This window comes from Eubalaena glacialis, chromosome 4 (assembly GCF_028564815.1).
Source record: "Eubalaena glacialis isolate mEubGla1 chromosome 4, mEubGla1.1.hap2.+ XY, whole genome shotgun sequence".
In the NCBI taxonomy this organism is placed as follows: domain Eukaryota; kingdom Metazoa; phylum Chordata; class Mammalia; order Artiodactyla; family Balaenidae; genus Eubalaena; species Eubalaena glacialis.
Window position 1 is genome coordinate 31929492 of NC_083719.1, and position 18124 is coordinate 31947615.

The 18124-nt window shown below is 41.4% G+C and overlaps 1 protein-coding gene across 3 annotated transcripts in view; it reads right to left on the minus strand.

Annotated features, from left to right (window-relative positions):
* Positions 1 to 17829, minus strand: part of LIFR (LIF receptor subunit alpha) — an 88925-nt gene extending 71096 nt beyond the window's left edge. For 2 of the 3 annotated variants that reach the window (XM_061189195.1, XM_061189198.1), the window contains exon 1: positions 17523 to 17829. The gene's annotated coding sequence lies outside the window, so the exon portion shown is untranslated. Of the gene's footprint in view, positions 1 to 16246; positions 16271 to 17522 lie in introns of those variants that run through there. The other variant, XM_061189196.1, reaches the window with a different exon arrangement.
* Positions 17830 to 18124: the final 295 nt, after the last annotated feature.

Genomic DNA, 18124 nt, shown 5'->3' on the forward strand with positions numbered 1-18124 from the left:
ACTTGTTCCATTGATCTATGTTTCTGTTTTTGTGCCAGTACCACATTGTCTTGATTGCTGTAGCTTTGTAGTATAGTCTGAAGTCAGGGAATCTGATTCCTCCAGCTCCATTTTTTTTCCCTGAAGACTGCGTTAGCTATTCGGGGTCTTTTGTGTCTCCATACAAATTTTAAGATTTTTTGTTCTAGTTCTGTAAAAAATGCCATTGGTAATTTGATAGGGATTGCACTGAATCTGTAGATTGCTTTGGGTAATACAGTCATTTTCACAATATTGATTCTTCCAATCCAAGAACATGGTATATCTCTCCATCTGTTTGTATCATCTTTAATTTCTTTCATCAGTGTCTTATAGTTTTCTGCATACAGGTCTTTTGTCTCCCTAGGTAGGTTTATTCCTAGGTATTTTATTCTTTTTGTGGCAGTGGTAAATGGGAGTGTTTCCTTAATTTCTCTTTCAGATTTTTCATCATTAGTGCATATGAATGCAAGAGATTTCTGTGCATTAGTTTTGTATCCTGCAACTTTTACCAAATTCATTGATTAGCCCTAGTAGTTTTCTGGTGGCATCTTTAGGATTTTCGATGTATAGTATCATGTCATCTGCAAACAGTGATAGTTTTACTTTTTCTTTTCCAATATGTATTCCTTTTATTTCTTTTTCTTCTCTGATTGCTGTGGCTAGGACTTCCAAAACTATGTTGAATAATAGCGGTGAGAGTGGACATCCTTGTCTTGTTCCTGATCTTAGAAGACATGCATTCAGTCTTTCACCATTGAGAATGATGTCTGCTGTGGGTTTGTCGTACATGGCCTTCATTATGTTGAGGTAGGTTCCCTCTATGCCCACTTTCTGGAGACTGTTTATCATAAATGGGTGTTGAATTTTGTCAAAAGCTTTTTCTGCATCTATTGAGATGATCATATGGTTTTTATTCTTCAGTCTGTTAATATGGTGTATCACATTGATTGATTTGCGTATATTGAAGAATCCTTGCATCCCTGGGATAAATCCCACTTGATCATGGTGTATGATCCTTTTAATGTGTTGTTGGATTCTGTTTGCTAGTATTTTGTTGAGGATTTTTGCATCTATATTCATCAGTGATATTGGTCTGTAATATTCTTTTTTTGTAGTATCTTTCTCTGGTTTTGGTATCAGGGTGATGGTGGCCTCATAGAATGAGTTTGGGAGTGTTTCTTCCTCTGCAATTTTTTGGAAGAGTTTGAGAAGGATGGGTGTTAGCTCTTCTCTAAATGTTTGATAGAATTCACCTGTGAAGCCATCTGGTCCTGGACTTTTGTTTGTTGGAAGATTTTTAATCACAGTTTCAATTTCATTACTTGTGATTGGTCTGTTCATATTTTCTATTTCTTCCTCGTTCAGTCTTGGAAGGTTATACCTTTCTAAGAATTTTTCCGTTTCTTCCAGGTTGTCCATTTTACTGGCCTAGAGTTGCCTGTATTAATCTCTTAGGATGCTTTGTATTTCTGCGGTGTCTTTTGTAACTTCTCCTTTTTCATTTCTAATTTTATTGATTTGAGTCCTCTCCCTCTTTTTCTTGATGAGTCTGGTTAATGGTTTATCAATTTTGTTTATCTTCTCAAAGAACCAGCTTTTAGTTTTATTGATCTTTGCTACTGTTTTCTTTGTTCCTATTTCATTTATTTCTGCTCTGATCTTTATGAGTTCTTTCCTTCTGCTAACTTTGGGTTTTGTCTGTTCTTCTTTCTCTCGTTCCTTTCGGCGTAAGGTTAGATTGTTTATTTGAGATGTTTGTTGTTTCTTGAGGTAGGATTATACTGCTATAAACTTCCCTCTTAGAACTGCTTTTGCTGCATCCCATAGGTTTTGGATCGTTCTGTTTTCATTGTCATTTGTCTCTAGGTATTTTTTGATTTCCTCTTTGAGTTCTTCAGTGATCTCTTGGTTATTTAGTAATGTATTGTTTAGCCTCCATGTGTTTGTGTTTTTTACGTTTTTTCCCTATAATTGATTTCTAATCTCATAGCATTGTGGTCAGAAAAGATGCTTGATATGGTTTCAATTTTCTAAAATTTACTGAGGCTTGATTTGTGACCCAATATGTGATCTACCCTGGAGAATGTTCCGTGTGCACTTGAGAAGAAAGTGTAATCTGCTGTTTTTAGATGGAATGTCCTATAAATATCAATTAAATCTATCTGGTCTATCGTGTCATTTAAAGCTTGTTTCCTTATTAATTTTTTGTTTGGATGATCTGTCCATTGCTGTTAGTGAGGTTTTAAAGTCCCCCACTATTATTGTGTTACTGTCGATTTCCTTTTTTATAGCTGTTAGCAGTTGCCTTATGTATTGAGGTGCTCGTATGTTGGGTGCATATATATGTATAATTGTTATATCTTTTGCTTGGATTGATCCCCTGATCATTATGTAGTGTCCTTCCTTGTCTCTTGTAACATTCTTTATTTTAAAGTCTATTTTATCTGATATGAGTATTGCTACTCCAGCTTCCTTTTGATTTCCATTTGCATGGAATATCTTTTTCCATCCCCTCACTTTCAGTCTGTATGTGTCCCTAGGTCTGAAGTGGGTCTCTTGGAGACAGCATATATATGGGTCTTGTTTTTGTATCCATTCAGCGAGCCTGTGTCTTTTGGTTGGAGCATTTAATCCATTCATGTTTAAGGTAATTATCTACATGTATGTTCCTATTGCCATTTTCTTAATTGTTTTGGGTTTGTTTTTGTAGGTCCTTTTTTTCTCTTGTGTTTCCCACTTAGAGAAGTTCCTTTAGCATTTGTTGTAGAGCTGGTTTGGTGGTGCTGAATTCTCTTAGCTTTTGCTTGTCTGTAAAGCTTTTGATTTCTCCATCGAATCTGAATGAGAACCTTGCCGGGTAGAATAACCTTGGTTGTAAGTTCTTCCCTTTCATCACTTTAAATATGTCATGCCACTTCCTTCTGGCTTATAGAGTTTTTGCTGAGAAATCAGCTGTTAACCTTATCGATTTCCCTTTTATGTTATTTGTCGTTTTTCCCTTGCTGCTTTCAATAATTTTTCTTTGTCTTTAATTTTTGCCAATTTGATTACTACGTGTCTCGGCGTGTTTCTCCTTGGGTTTACCCTGTATGGGACTCTCTGCCCTTCCTGAACTTGGGTGGCTGTTTTCTTTCCTATGTTAGGGAAGTTTTCGACTATAATCTCTTCAAATATTTTCTCTGGTCTTTTCTCTCTCTCTTCTCCTTCTGGGACCCCTATAATTCGAATGTTGTTGCGTTTAATGTTGTCCCAGAGGTCTCTTAGGCTGTCTTCATTTCTTTTCATTCTTGTTTCTTTATTCTGTTCTGCAGCAGTGAATTCCACCATTCTGTCTTCCAGGTCACTTATCTGTTCTTCTGCCTCATTTATTCTGCTATTGATTCCTTCTAGTGTATTTTTCATTTCAGTTATTGTATTGTTCATCTATTTGTTTGTTCTTTAATTCTTCTAGGTCTTTGTTAAACATTTCTTGCATCTTCTCGATCTTTGCCTCCATTCTTTTTCTGAAGTCCTGGATCACCTTCACTATCATTATTCTGAATTCTTTTTCTGGAAGGTTGCCTATCTCCACTTCATTTAGTTGTTTTTCTGGGGTTTTATCTTGTTCCTTCATCTGGTACATAGCTCTCTGCCTTTCCATCTTGTCTATCTTTCTGTGAATGTGGTTTTAGTTTCATAGGCTGCAGGACTGTAGTTCTTCTTGCTTCTGCTCTGACAAAATATTTTGATGCTACATATCCACTGAGATATTTCACAGATTTCTCAAAAAACTCCACATGTGCAAAATAAACTCACCTTCTCTTCCAAACCTGCCCCTTGACAAGCCCATCTCCATTCATGGCACCAGTCTCTCCTGGGTCACACTCAACTACTCCTCCGTCTCACCCCTCCCACCTACTCACCAGTTCTACCTCCAAAACACACCTTGACTCTCTGCCCTAGAACCTACCCCTACTTCCATTCCCACTGCTCTGGCACGCCCTCATCAGCATCTCTGGCATAGGTCGTTCACATCAGTACTTAATTCATCCCATGGCCTCTGGCAGGGGCCTCCCACAGTCTATCTTCCACAATGACTCACCTGGCTCTGAGCAGCATCTCCGTCTAAGTCTCATCATTCATCCAAACTCCAGGCGTAATGTCTGGAGGCTGTCACACCAACTGCCCCTCTACTCCTGTGCTTGGGGCAGCTCTGCCTCTTGGCTCTCTCAAAGACCATCACGTCCAGATACTGGTGGTCTCTTCATGTTTCTGCTGCACTGTGGTGAATCTCCACTTTGGTCATTTATCATATCACACCAAGTATTACAAAGATTATTCTTTCCCTCCCTCCCACTCTCGTATCCCATTAATTATAAGTTCCCTAACAGCAGAGATTTGTCTTTCCAACATTCCTGCATGTAAGAGGGCTTTACATGCACTACATATTCCACATTCATTTAGTGAATTAAACAAATCCATCCAAATGACATCTTTGGTAAGGACTTAAAATATTTTGATAACACCCAGTTATTTCTTTACATTCTGAAGAGAAAGTTGAATGCTATGCTTTTGAATGCACCTGTTTGCTATAGATAAATTTATGAATAAAAAACCAATATTGGGTCAAATTGCTCGAGGCTTTTTACAAAATAGATGGAGTAAAACTATCCTTAATGCCCTTTCTAAACTCTAAGAGGAAAAAATTGATAATTATGTAATAGTTTTGAGTGACTGAAATGCTGGTTTTAGCTAAGTTTACCATAATACAGAATTCATAAATACTATTTTTGAGATACCATGCACTGTTTACGTATTGTTTATTACAGGCAAGGCACTGTTTTAAGTTCTTTAAACGCAATATTGGATTTTAATCCCTATAACGACCCTATGGAGGTCCATATCATTATTGTCCCCCTTTTTATAACACAGAACACGAGGCACAGAGAGGTTTTTGAGGCTTGCTTGAGGTCCAGCAGCTAGACAGGGGCCGAACTTGTATTTAAATCCAGATCTGGCTATAAATCTCATCTCTAGACTATTACACTAAACTGAAAAACGTGGAGCAGAAAACTCAGTGAAGCGGAGTCAGGAATCCAGGGATCCAGTCCCTACTCCACCACTGACTGGGTGGCAGGCATGAGACCTCGGGCAAATCCCCTCACATCTCTAAAACCACACAGGTATGACCCAGGGCCTACTTGCCCCACTTTAAATGTCATAAGAAATTTATAGCTGTTTTCTTCTCAGGACACCTTGCTTGTCACATCTATGAACTCGGATATCTAGGACGTGAGCAGGAATGCTGCTCCCCCGACCCTGCCCAGCTGAGTGCCGTTCCTGGCAGAAATACCACTTGCTTTACCAAGCCCTTCCAACCATCACAGTAGGACAAATTAAGTAATTCAGGCAGTCGATGTCAGGAAACAAAACAGCAAACAGCTACCATCTTACTGTTCTCCTCCAAACTCAAAGTACACTTCCGACTGGTTAGCTCTTGACTCAGCAGGTGTAAGCCCAGACATCCCCCGAGGGCCAGGCCGATGAAAGGGGTGACGCTGGCCACAGGAAACACAGTGAGGAGGACGGGAGGGCTGTGGTGGGCAGCCTCCAGCTAGCGCCTAACTCTTGTATTACCACCGGTTAGGAACATGCGCCCAGTGTAATCACAGACTTTCAAGGTTTTCAAAAACAGCCAGAAATGCAGGGTTTTTTTTTTCTTTAATGTGAAATCACCTTATTTTTAAATGCTGGCAACTAATTCCAATTTTTCAAAAAAACAGTATGTGGGCCAAACAAAACACATTTGCAGGCCCAATAGAATTCTTGGGGCGCCAGTTAACAACCTGTTTCAAAATGTATGGGCGTGAAAAAATTCTTCTCTTGCTGTTGAAGTAATCTCAAAATATAAACTGTTTGAAGACATATATTTCAGGGCACAGATATTGACCAAAATGTGCCTGAATGTTTTAACATTCTTTAGGGCTGGAATCTGAAAGTTCTGTTCTCCAAAAGAATTCGAATGGCTTTTTCTTTCTTTTAATATATTTATTTATTTATTTATTTATTTATTTTTGGCTGCACTGGGTCTTTGTTTCTGTGCGCGGGCTTTCTCTAGTTGCGGCGAGGGGGGCTACTCTTCGTTGCGGTGTGTGGGCTCTCACTGCGGTGGCTTTTCTTGTTGTGGAGCACGGGCTCTAGGCACGCAGGCTTCAGTAGTTGTGGCACGCGGGCTCAACAGTTGTGGCTCGCGGGCTCTAGAGCGCAGGCTCAGTAGTTGCGGCGCAAGGGCTTAGCTGCTCTGTGGCATGTGGGATCTTCCCGGAACAGGGCTCGAACCCGTGTCCCCTGCATTGGCAGGCAGATTCTTAACCACTGCACCACCAAGGAAGCCCCATTGAATGGCCTTTCTTGATTGGTCATATTATTCCATCCCAGATCTCAAAATCCTAAGCATCATTTTAGAATACAAATGCTTCTCAAAAAAAACAAAAACTAAAATAAAATCTTCAGCATTTGACCAGGGTTACAAGGTCTTCTAAGTATGTGGAAGTACAGCATCCACTTAACATTTACCTGAGTCTTCTACATAAGATGGAACAGAGAATGAAAAATACAACAGAACCTGAAATAACTGTCATCTGTCAAAACTATCTTGGAAATGGGCATCCTATCAAGACAGCAGATTCTACAGACTAGAAACATGTGAGCCTGACGTTGATCCTGGATAAGATTACAGAACGCATTAGGAAAGGGACCCTAATCCAATGTACCCCAGCCCCACCTCACCCCCAACTTGACAAGGCCAATGAACTGGGAAAGCCAGCATCAGAATCAGACATGAAGTATCTGGCTTTGAACAAGACCTTTCCTGACGTCTGAAAGATGTTTATGAGCAAGATGAAGGTTGTATAAAAAAGGGTGAAGGGGGGTCTTTCACCACGTGATCGATGCTACTCAAAGGGTGCTAATTAATCGATGATGCCAACCTGGACGAAGATTATGGACAGATGTGACAGAGTTCTGTTTTTCTTGACATTTTCATTAATGAAATGGAGGAAGATACAGGAATCACATTTCTCAAATTTGTGGACCAAAAAATGGGCAAAGTAGAAAATATATTACACATAATAATGAGGATGCTAACAAATTAATCTAACTAATCCAATAAGATAAATTTAGCATTGATAATTTCAGGGTCCCAAATAAAATGGTTATGATGATGACAATAACACACAGAAAATAAACAAATACAGTTTGGAGGAAATATGACTTAACAGCAGCATGTGGGAAAAACACAAAAGACTGGTTAGTGAAATGGGCCAATAATGTAATGTAACTGCCAAAATAACAAGAAGAGGGACAACTCTCTTGTCTCCTCATTTTATCATAATATCTAAAATCCTGTCCTCTGGTGGTATTAAAATTGAGGGATTCGTTTTTAGTCTAAAAAATGAGTAAGTAGGTAATCTAACATTAAAGTATTATTAATATGAAACATAAGCTATTATTGTTGTGTTTATTACTGTCCAAATTATTATAAATTCTTGCTTCAATATAAACCTTACTCAAAGTATTCTTATCCCTTCTCTCCATAGGTGCAACCTGCTCCCTATTGTTCTTCCACAGCTTTACTGAGGTACAACTGACAAATAAAATTGTATGGATTTGAAGTATACAGCATGATGATTTGACACGTGTATATGTACGCTGTGAAATGATTACCATGACCAAGTTAATAAGACATCTGTCACCTCACAGCTTTCTTTTTCATGTGTGGTAAAAATGCTTAAAATTTACTCTCATAACAAATTTCAGATATACAATACCGTATTATTAACTATAGATCCCCAGAATTTATTCATCTTATAGCTGAAAGTTTGTGCCCTCTGACCAACATCTTTAGCTCAAGCGGCTACTTCATCACTCCCACTTCACTTACTCCCTGTTTTATAACCACCCACACTTAGGATCTCTCAAACTATTAGCAATGTAAGGGTAAGGCATCAGTAGATCTGTGTTTGATAGCTTTAAACACATTGAATGCTTTCTCACCATTTGAGTTTAATCAAAAGCTTTAAGAAAAGGGCATGATGGATTGAGCATGGGAAGAGCAGAGTCATTACTGCTGCACGTGTCATTATTAGGAAATAATGTCTCAACATTATTAGGAAAGTAAAGACAAACTTCCAGGGCCGGGCCAGGCTGGGGCCTTGTTGGGGCTTCTTCCCCTTGGTCTGCACTCCTGCCAGGTTGCTCCCTGGTCTCTGGATTCCCAAGCCTCCATGACACAAGCTGGAGGCCCCCTTCTGAATCGTCAGTCTCGCATGCCTGAAATTTTCCATGGCTCTCCCTGGCCTACGGAGAAGGTGCCAGCTGTCAGCATGGCATGAGGCCCTCTGCTGTTCCAAGCCGCCTAACTTCAGTCCCACCTACCTTTGCCCTCTGACCCACACTGGCCCTGTGCTCGAGTCCCAACAAACACGGCAGGCTCTGCTGTCCTCTGTGTCACTGCACACCTTACCCTCTACCCAGAATGTCCTTCCCACTCCACTCTTCCCTGTCCATTTAACAAACACCAACTCGTCCTTCAAAACTCAGCTCACATCAGCTCAAGGTTGCTCCAGATCCGACCTTCCTCTGTGTCTTTCCTTATTGGTCCCCAAAACTGAGACAAATTTCAGTTGCCATTCATCTAGACTATCAGTGTTGTCTATCTGGTAGTAGAATTAAGAAGAAAGTAAAATATTCCTTATGTTTTTATCAGAAGCATAAAGACAAAAGGCAGATCAGACCCACTCAGCAATGTCTGTGACCTCTTCTGTCCCTGTAAGCATTTGAGTTTTTGATCCCAGCAATACAGCCCATGGAATGCGTGAGTACAGCAATCACAACTTTGACTATTTGTAAGTGAGCTGAAAAGTTCCAAAACAGAGTCACCTGTACTTTTATTGAAGTTTGCATTTGAGAAAGAGTAAGTTGGCTAAACTCTACGTCTAGACAACAGCCTAAAGTCTGCAGGTCAACACAGTTTGGTTGCTCTCCCTTTACTATTACATACTCAGTACATCTCAAGAGGGATAAAGGGTATTTCTTTGTGAAAAGAGATCCCCCCACCACCACTAAAAAAAAGAAAGCTAATTGCTGGTTCCAGCGGAGGCCAATGAAGTGGAATAGGCCATGGAAAGCAATGGTGTAGATGGAAAAAATGTGAGATAAAGAAAGAATAAAATATTGGCTTTGCTAGTGGCTCCAACCTGTGACATGACTTCCACATTCTTTCTACAAAGGAACAAGAAAAAGTGATTTATGAAACTGTCTTCTTTTATTAGGCTGTATCAGGGAAATAAAATGCAAGGTCAGTATTTGCCATAAAGGTCCCGAGACACTTCTCATGAACACTGAGGGTGTACTTTATATCAAAACATTTACAGCTGCTGCCAAAACTGTCCCTACACAAGGAACAAATTACAAAATTAATGTATTCTTATATACCGTCAAATGGAAACCTTAAACTGCAGGCTTTTTGCCCTCATCCTCAGTGAGACCACGTGCTGGAATTTCTCAAATGCGGTATCGATAAATTCTATCCACCCTAAATTTATTAGTAGGAACCCACAGCAGTAATTTTACACTAGGTAATCTCAAAAAGGCATATCCTTCATAGAGGATATAGAGTAGCAATTTTAATACTATTAGCCCAGGATATTCTCACAGATATATAATGCAAGTCATCACTAAATCATCAGTGAATGTCAAGGTGAAATAATAACCTAGTCTGCTCCTCATGTACTTCGTAGAACAAGCAGGAGGCAATGTTTGTGTTCACTGAAAAGTAACATCACAACATAGTTTCTTTTAAAATCACAGGAGAGGAAATGAGGCCCACTTGATTGTCAGCTGCTGTAACACACCTTTTACTGAGTGGGTGTGCCTCCTGGCCCTGAAGTGCTCTGGTCACTTTCCTTGGCATGCAAGTAGTGGGGGCGTGTCTGCCCTGCCCACTGCTGCATATCTGATGCCTACCCGCTGCCTGGGGAAAAAAAGGCCCTTAATAGTTGCTGAATGAATGAATCACATTTCATTTTAACAACTCTATAAAAGGAAGAAAGATCGGACCCTGACTTTTGAGAACTTATCATACAGAACTACGGAAACCGATAACAGAAGGAAACAAAGAAGAAAAAAAAAAGCTTTTGATTCAAAATAAAATTTCTTGGCACTGGAAAGCATTTCAGTTTTAAAGTAAATAATAACTCAACAAAATATTTCCCAGTGACCAGAAGAAATGAAATACTTTGTCAGAATGTCATAAAATGCTTCTTACAACAGTTGATATGTTATTCTGCTTAGAAATCCTATATTAGTAGGAATATTGGCCTTAATCATAACAGAATAGTGAGGGAAAGGTAACATTTATCTAACACATACTACTGGCAGGCACGATGAGGTGGATATTATTATTCCCTTTTACAGGTAAGAAATCAGACACAGAACTTGTCCAAGTTCTGTGGGCTGCCTAACCAGTAAATGAAAAAAGGAAGCTGCTCTCATTCTCTTTACTACATAATATGCTCCTTACGTTGGAAATTCAGGAAAATAAAAATAGTAGTCACCTGTAATTTCAGCACAAGGAGATATTCTCACCTAACATCTGGTGTATAGTCTTCCGGCATTTTCCTACATAACAGGTAGAAAACTGCACACTCCTGCTCGCTCGCTCACTCTCTCTGCGTCTTTCTCCAAAAACAAACAAAAACACCTTAGATCCACTTACACATGCTGTTTTGCAATCTGCTTTTTCAGTTTACAAATTTTGAGTATCTTTCCAAATCAATAAATACTTTCTTACCTCACTGTCAATGAAGAAAGGGTTTTTCATTACAAGTATTGAAATATACCACAATTTAAGTAATCCATCTCCCTATTATTGAGCATTTAAGTTGTTTCTAGCTTATAACTATCATAAACAAAGCTACAAAAATCATTTTTGCAAACTAAAGGTTGGGTTTTTGGTGCACTTTTTGTGGAGGTCACCAGAATCTGGAGATGAGTTTCCAAGCTTGGGAGAGCACCCCACCCCTCACAATCTGAGACACCCCACTACGTGGACTTCCCGCCAAGTGAAGAATCACTGTGCGGGGAGAAAGCTCCTGACAGGAATACGGTGCCCACATGCACCGCGTAGGCGAGAACCACTGCTATAGACTGGTCTCTGTGCACACACTTTATTTTTTTTTCCTTAGTTTAAATTCCTAGTGGTGGAAATGCCTGACTAAGGGACATGGCACATTTTTGAGGCTTTCGGTGAGTAAAAAACAAAATTGCCCTCCTGGAAAGTTATAACAATTGAAACACCCACCAGCAGCATTTGAAAGTGACAATCCCCAAAAACCTAATGGTTAGCTAGATTTGTTTGTAAACAATCAAATCCCTATATGGCTCTAAGTTTTAAAAATAGTGAAACTATTGATAAAACATAGCTAGAAAAATAGCAAACAATTCAGACAACAAATGCTAAATTTTAAAGTACATATGTTTTCAAATACAAAATAAAAACTTGAATGACACCGGATCCCAGCACACTGAACAGAATGAATATTACAAGATCTAGTGACACCAGGCTCTGAAAAGTGCCAAGCTAGTAAGTAAAACTCCACATCTTCATTTGCCCATCTGGCTAATATTAGGCTTAATAGTTTGGGCTTTAATAGCAACATGCTCTGTTGTTTAACAAGGAAAGAAACTCATGAAACCATGTATTCTTTCAAATTTTATAAGTATTATCTTATAGCTAATGTGCAATCTTAAGTTCTCAAAATTCTCTTATGTATTCATTTATTCAACAAATATCTGGGCTGGGCACTGTTCTATGGAGACACAGCAGTGAACCCCACAAATTTCCTGCTGTTCCAGAGGGGAGCTCAGAACCCTGCAGTTAGGAATCAGCAAATCGTGGTTACAAACACCAGTCTGGAACTACTGGATTCTTAGGCAAATTAGAACACCTCTGGGGCTTGGTTTATCAGTAAACTTAAAAAAGTTGACCAGATGATCCGAGGCCCCTTCTGGCCCTTAAATTCTATACCTTCTTTGGTTTTGTTTGAATGCTTAAGCTCCTATTACTCGTAAATGCTTTGCATTTTACGTTATATACAGGACTATATATAGTCCTTCCTTAGAAATCAGAATGAAGCTCTCAGCCCCCTCCTCCCAAATTTTACATCTACAGTAAAACTTTGGTGATCCAGGTAACTTCAAGGAATGATACAGGATAAGGTTCGTGTTAGATGAAGATTTATGCTCCCAATTTTAACTGTTTGTTTGAAAAGGATCCTAAGATGTTCTTGCCTCCTTCGCTTTTGAACTGCACTATAAATACTACAGCGTGAAACATGAAACAGGACCCACTGGTGTGGCGGCAGGTCTCCAAGCCTGGGACTGGGAAGGCTGGCACCCAGCTTTAAGGTGGCACGCTGGTGGCTGCAGCACTAAGTCGTGATGGTGGAGTCTCACCTCTCTCCAGCTTACCCTCATCCCCAATTCAAAGGCACATTCTGTCTACAGAATGTCTACGATTCACTGCCCCACCAGCATTTTCAATATGAGAAATGGGAAGCATTACTTCTGCCACCACTTGTTATTTTCCACCACATGTTCCCACCACCACTGCTTCAACTGTCCTCCGATCCAGGGTTTCCTTGGAGAAGCCTGCTCCTGCAAGCAGTGAGAAGAAGGCAAGGGGCCTCAGTATCCCAAGTCACCCTTAGGGAAGAGCCACACACTTTATGGGAGTATTAGCGCCTTCTTGTGGTCTTCCAGGATACTGCCACTTAATAATACAGATACAGATTCTCAGCTATGGGCACATACTGATTCCAAGTCTTCCTCTGTATCTGCCCTACAAACCAGAAGAATGGGTAGAGGCAAGATTTTCTCACCTCTCTGCAAAAGTACATGAAAAATTCACCCACCAGAAGGTTTTCTTCAACTTCCAACATAAAAGCATAAAACAGTATTTGATAAACACAACCTCTGCTCACACGAGCAAGAGGAGCAGCAAGGATTGGTAAGGAATGCATGCGTTGTAAATCTTAGGCAATGTAAGACAAATCTGGAACTCCTGCATCTCTGTAGTTCACAAAGGAAATGTAAAGGTAGTAGTAAAAGTACTTAAACTCAAGCATCTAAGCCTCAATGTACCAGTGGCCTATAAAACAGATGCGTAAGGGCTTCCGCAATTTGCCTGAAGACCTTTCACTGCAAGGAGAGTGATGAAAAACAAAGGTAACTTGATTTAAGATTTTGGAGTCACAGAATCCATCCTTTACATAGCATGTGCACAGAGCTTAAGAGAGAATGCTGGAAGATAAAATTATCTTATATGGGAACAACTTATTGGGTTCAGGTATCAACCAATTAGGATAGGAAATAAAAAATCAACCCCCCTCATTCTGCAAGATCACAACTCCTGGTATTGAACAGGACCTCAAAAGTCCCAGTTAAGAAAAAAACAACAGATTCTAATTAGGCAGCTACAACAATTGCTTGGCACAAAACTCATTTCCCAAGCTTTCAGTTAATATAAAGGAACATATATTTAGAATGACAAACAGATTAGAAGTTGGGAAGAGGAAATACCACAGTTGCTGATACTCCCTAAAATAGAACACACACACATTCTTCCTGTGAGAATTAAAGTACCTGCATAAAATACATACATTTTATGTGCTCATTAGTCTGTCATCTGCCCAAAAGGATTCAAACATTCACTATACCAAAAAAGGCATCTCTGAAATTTTTACACTTAGGCAAATGGCTAATCCACTAAAATCAAAGATGGAACTTCTAATTAAATTACTCAGAAATCACTATAATGTCCTGGAAAATTAGGCATGCTTTTAAGGCTTCATACTCTAATTTCAGGGAATAGAAATCAAATGCAACTGACTTAAAGCAACAGTTTGAGAGGATGTGTTAACAGTAGACCAGATTTGGTAATGTCAAGGGCCAGAGCCAAGATGGAAAACTCAAAAGACTCCCAAATCTAGGTATTTTGACCAAAACCAGGCAAGATTATTTCTTAAACTCTCTAATTATTCATTAATTCTATAAATATTCACAGCCCATTCTGACCAAGGCTGTTCCTGGCACGGGGGAAGCAATGAGGAACAAGCAGATCCGTGCCTGCCCTCCTGGAGCTTCCAGCAGGTGGAGGAACTCCACCACCCAAGGTCTCGTTCCCACTTCTATAAATGTTCCTTGACATACGCAAATACCTAGGACACTAACCCCAGTGCCTGCTCTCTCCTGCCAGCCACTTTTTCATCATAAATTCCAGCCACACAGGCAGCCCTCTGTTCCTCTGGCATGCGAGGCTCAGCCCCACTGCAGGGCCTTTGCATGTGCTGTTCCCTCTGCCTGAGTCACCATTCTCCAAAAACACACTCAACTCTCAGTTCAAATCTCTCCACCTCAGAGAGGCTTCCAGGGCCACTCAGTCTAAAACAGCAGCCCCTACCCTGCCCCTGTTTGCCACAGCAAACCTATTTTATCACTTTCCCAGCACTTATCACTCTCTGATATTATTGCCTTTATTGCTTCTCTGCTTTTTATCCACCTCCCTCACTAAGATGTGAACTCATTAGAAGGGAATCTGTCTGTCCTGTGCACTGCTATATTCTTAGTTGCTAGAAAGTTGCCTGGAATATAACAGATGCAATATTAGCAGTTTTGTAACACAAGGACAGGTACTGAATAACAAAGGAAAAAGAAAACACCTTAAATGTGAAAAGATTTGTTTGGTCAGTTTAAAAAAAAAGGATTATTACAGTTTCTTACATTAGTCCTAAAATCATTCTCAGAAATAAGCATAATGGAAATATAAAGCTTAACATTGGCTAATACTCAAATTATATAATGTATTTGGCTCAAGTGCTAGCTAGCATTAGTCTTACTTCTACAATTTACTCTGTTTTAAAAGCACTCTAAGATACCTCAAATTTTAATTTTAAAAGGGCCAAATATTTTCTAAAAGCATACTCCCTCTTAAAAGTTATGAATAACCTTCTCCCAAAGTGTACAATTTATAACCATACTATAGCAACACTAAAATATGAGATACTGGTGATAATCTACAGAAGGCAGGGATGTTAGTGCCTAATGGCAAACAAGTTTTACGACTGATAAACTGCCTTTATCTTCAACTTAATCAAAGGTACGAGCTTTTTCTCCATGTTCAAAATATTCAAACTCTTAAGAATTTTTCTTACAGATTATTCTTAACAACTTATATCTATTCTTTTATTTCTTTTGTTGAAACAAAGAGCTAAGGTGTTAATCAAGGAATACGACCTTAGTAACTGGCCTTGATGTCTCATGCTTCACCACAAAGACACTTATGGATCCTTATGGATTGCTTTGAAATTATATAAAAGGAAAAGGTGTACCTTGGAGAGAAGGGGCATTTATTTCCTGGACATGATGCAAAGAAGTAAGCTCCTACTGCCTTTGGGCCTTTGGGAATAATTGAAATCCACTTAAAAACCTCAAAAGCTAATGTTTTACAATAATTCTATAGCAAAATAGTAGAAACAACCTACCGCAATAAAGAGGTTAAATAAATTATGGTTCATCCTTAATGGAGTACTCAGCAGCTGTTAGAGAATGAGACAGCTCTTAGGTACTGATGTAGAGACTGCCAAGATTTAGTACTCTGCGGGGAGGGGAGGGCAGGGAGCTGGTGCAGAACAGAGTATACAATGCGTCCTCATTTGTGGAAACACAAATAAAAAGAACACATACAAAATGTTTATACTAGCATAGGCTTTATCTGGAAAGATATACACAGGAGTTAGTAACCCTGGGTCCTGGGGAGAACAGGGTGCAGTGAGGCATGGCATCGGGGAGAGAGGTATACCTTCCACTCTATAGCTTTTTATACATATTGAATCTTCTACAGTGTGCATAGGTTGCCTGTCCCACAAATTAATATGATAAATCTTAACGTTATAATAATTTATACTATTGCCAACATATTATTCAGTGAGGACCATCAATAAGCAAAAGCTTTCAAAAATCACAAAAGTTTGTTCTCTTCAACAGCGAAGTTCCTGATCCTTATTTCCCAGAAAAGAATCCCAGTCTCCGCTAATTAGAGAGGAGCACTTGTGATCTCACCTATTACAAAGTAAATAAGCCTCAATTCAACCCTTGGAAGGGAAATCTAAATCGAGCTTGTACCTACCTAATGAAGCCTCCAAATAAACAGTTTCCCCTTGGCTCTAAAACAGAAAGTCAACGTAAGAAACAAGTAAGAGGACAGTGCTTTTAAAAACACACGCTATACTTAGGTTTCCTTTCCCCTGCCAGGCTTAGACAAGGAACCCTCCGATACTAGTGAAATGTGAGTTCAGATCTGTGGCAAAATCAGCATTTAAGGGAAGGGGCAAGCATCATTTGCACTAAACGAACGCTTTAATTTTTCTTTTCTGGGGAGGGGAATTTGCTTTAGATTTAATTTAAGAATCATTTTTGGACCCCTGACTAAATGATACTACTAAGTCACTTAATTTTACTCCAAGCAAATTTTTTTTTTAATTAAAGACAAATCTGAAACTGAAAACGAACAAATCAGAAGGCAAACTTTAAACTGAAACCTTTCTGTTGAAAAATGTATCTTAAAAGAACACATTAAAAAATGCAAAAAATTCATTTCCATACAAACGCCATTCAGTATCAGTATATACGCTATATCAATATTTGACTGCAATAACACACCCATACAAAAAGGAGCACACAGGTACCCAACTGCAAATAAAACATCTCATATATTTTTGGTAGCCAAAGGTGGGGACGCGGACGGTGGAGGCCAGAATCATGTTATTCAAGGCGTACATTCACAGCATTTGAAGCACAGAGTTTTCTGTCAGACACAACTCAGGATTCCAGCTCTGTCTTTTGAAATGACGCATTAAAAGTGTCATCTTTTACGAAGCCTAACTTTGATCGCCAACTCTTTAACTGGTTTTCATCAGTATAGCGCCTTCGGATACAAGCACATAATATACAGGTGAATCAAATACACCATGAATACGGAAGGGACAGAGAACTAGTTTAATGAAAAGTTGAGGCACGGGGTCACGAAATCACTTGGTTGATTACATCCCTTAACAAAAATAAAAATTAAAGCTCCTTCCCATCCCCCAGGTAGCCTGTGGCCTCAGAACTCGCTGCCCTACGTGGGGCAGAAGTTCGCAGCCAGGGAGTCGGCGTCCTCTGGGAGCCGAGGGTGGCCCAAGGGTGCTTGGAGAGCGGCGCGACCTGGCGCGCCCCACCCCCCGCTCCCGGTCACTCCTCTCGGACGCTCCCCGACACCCGGGCCGAAGCCGGCCGGAGCGCTGCCCCCCGCCCCCCGCGGGCCGCCCGGCGCTCGCGGCGACGCGCCCACGGGACTGGGCTCCAGGCTCCGCGGCTCCCACTCCCCGCGCCTCGCGCCGCGCCCACCCGCTCCCCGTACTCACGAGCCGCTCCCGCGCCGCTATCTCGCCATCCCCGGCCGTCAGCTTGGCCGCCTCGGCCGCCGCCCGGGGGCTGCCCGGAGTCCGCAGTCGCCCGGGGGCTGGAGGCGTAGAGGAGGGGGGCCGGGCACAACCCGCCGCCTCCGCCGCCGCCGTCTTGCCTCCCCGGTCCCAGCGCTGGGCTGCTCCAGGCGGCCACGGGCGAGGGTCGGCCCGCTGCCCTCCGCGAGCGCCGGGAGCCGCCGCTGCCGCCAGAGCCTCACGGAGGCAACAGTAACGGCCACGGCCAGTGGCGAGACGCTCCAGCGGGGACTGCGGCGCGCGGGGGCGGTGCCTGCACGCCGCTCGGCGGGGGGCGCTGCTGCCCCGGCCCCGCCCCCGGCCCCGGCCCCGCCCCGCCGCCCGCGCGCCCCCGCCGGAAGCCTCCCGCGCGCCCCCGGCGCCGCCCCCCGCGGCGGGGCCGCGCGCGTCCGGCGCTCGCCGCGGGGCTGCCCCTGAGAGCAGGAGGAGAGCGGCCGCGCGCGGGGGCCGAGTACCGAGGGAGGTGCTTCCGCGGAGAGTCCAGTCGCGAGGCCAATCTCGGAAGGTCATGGAAGAGTCGGGGA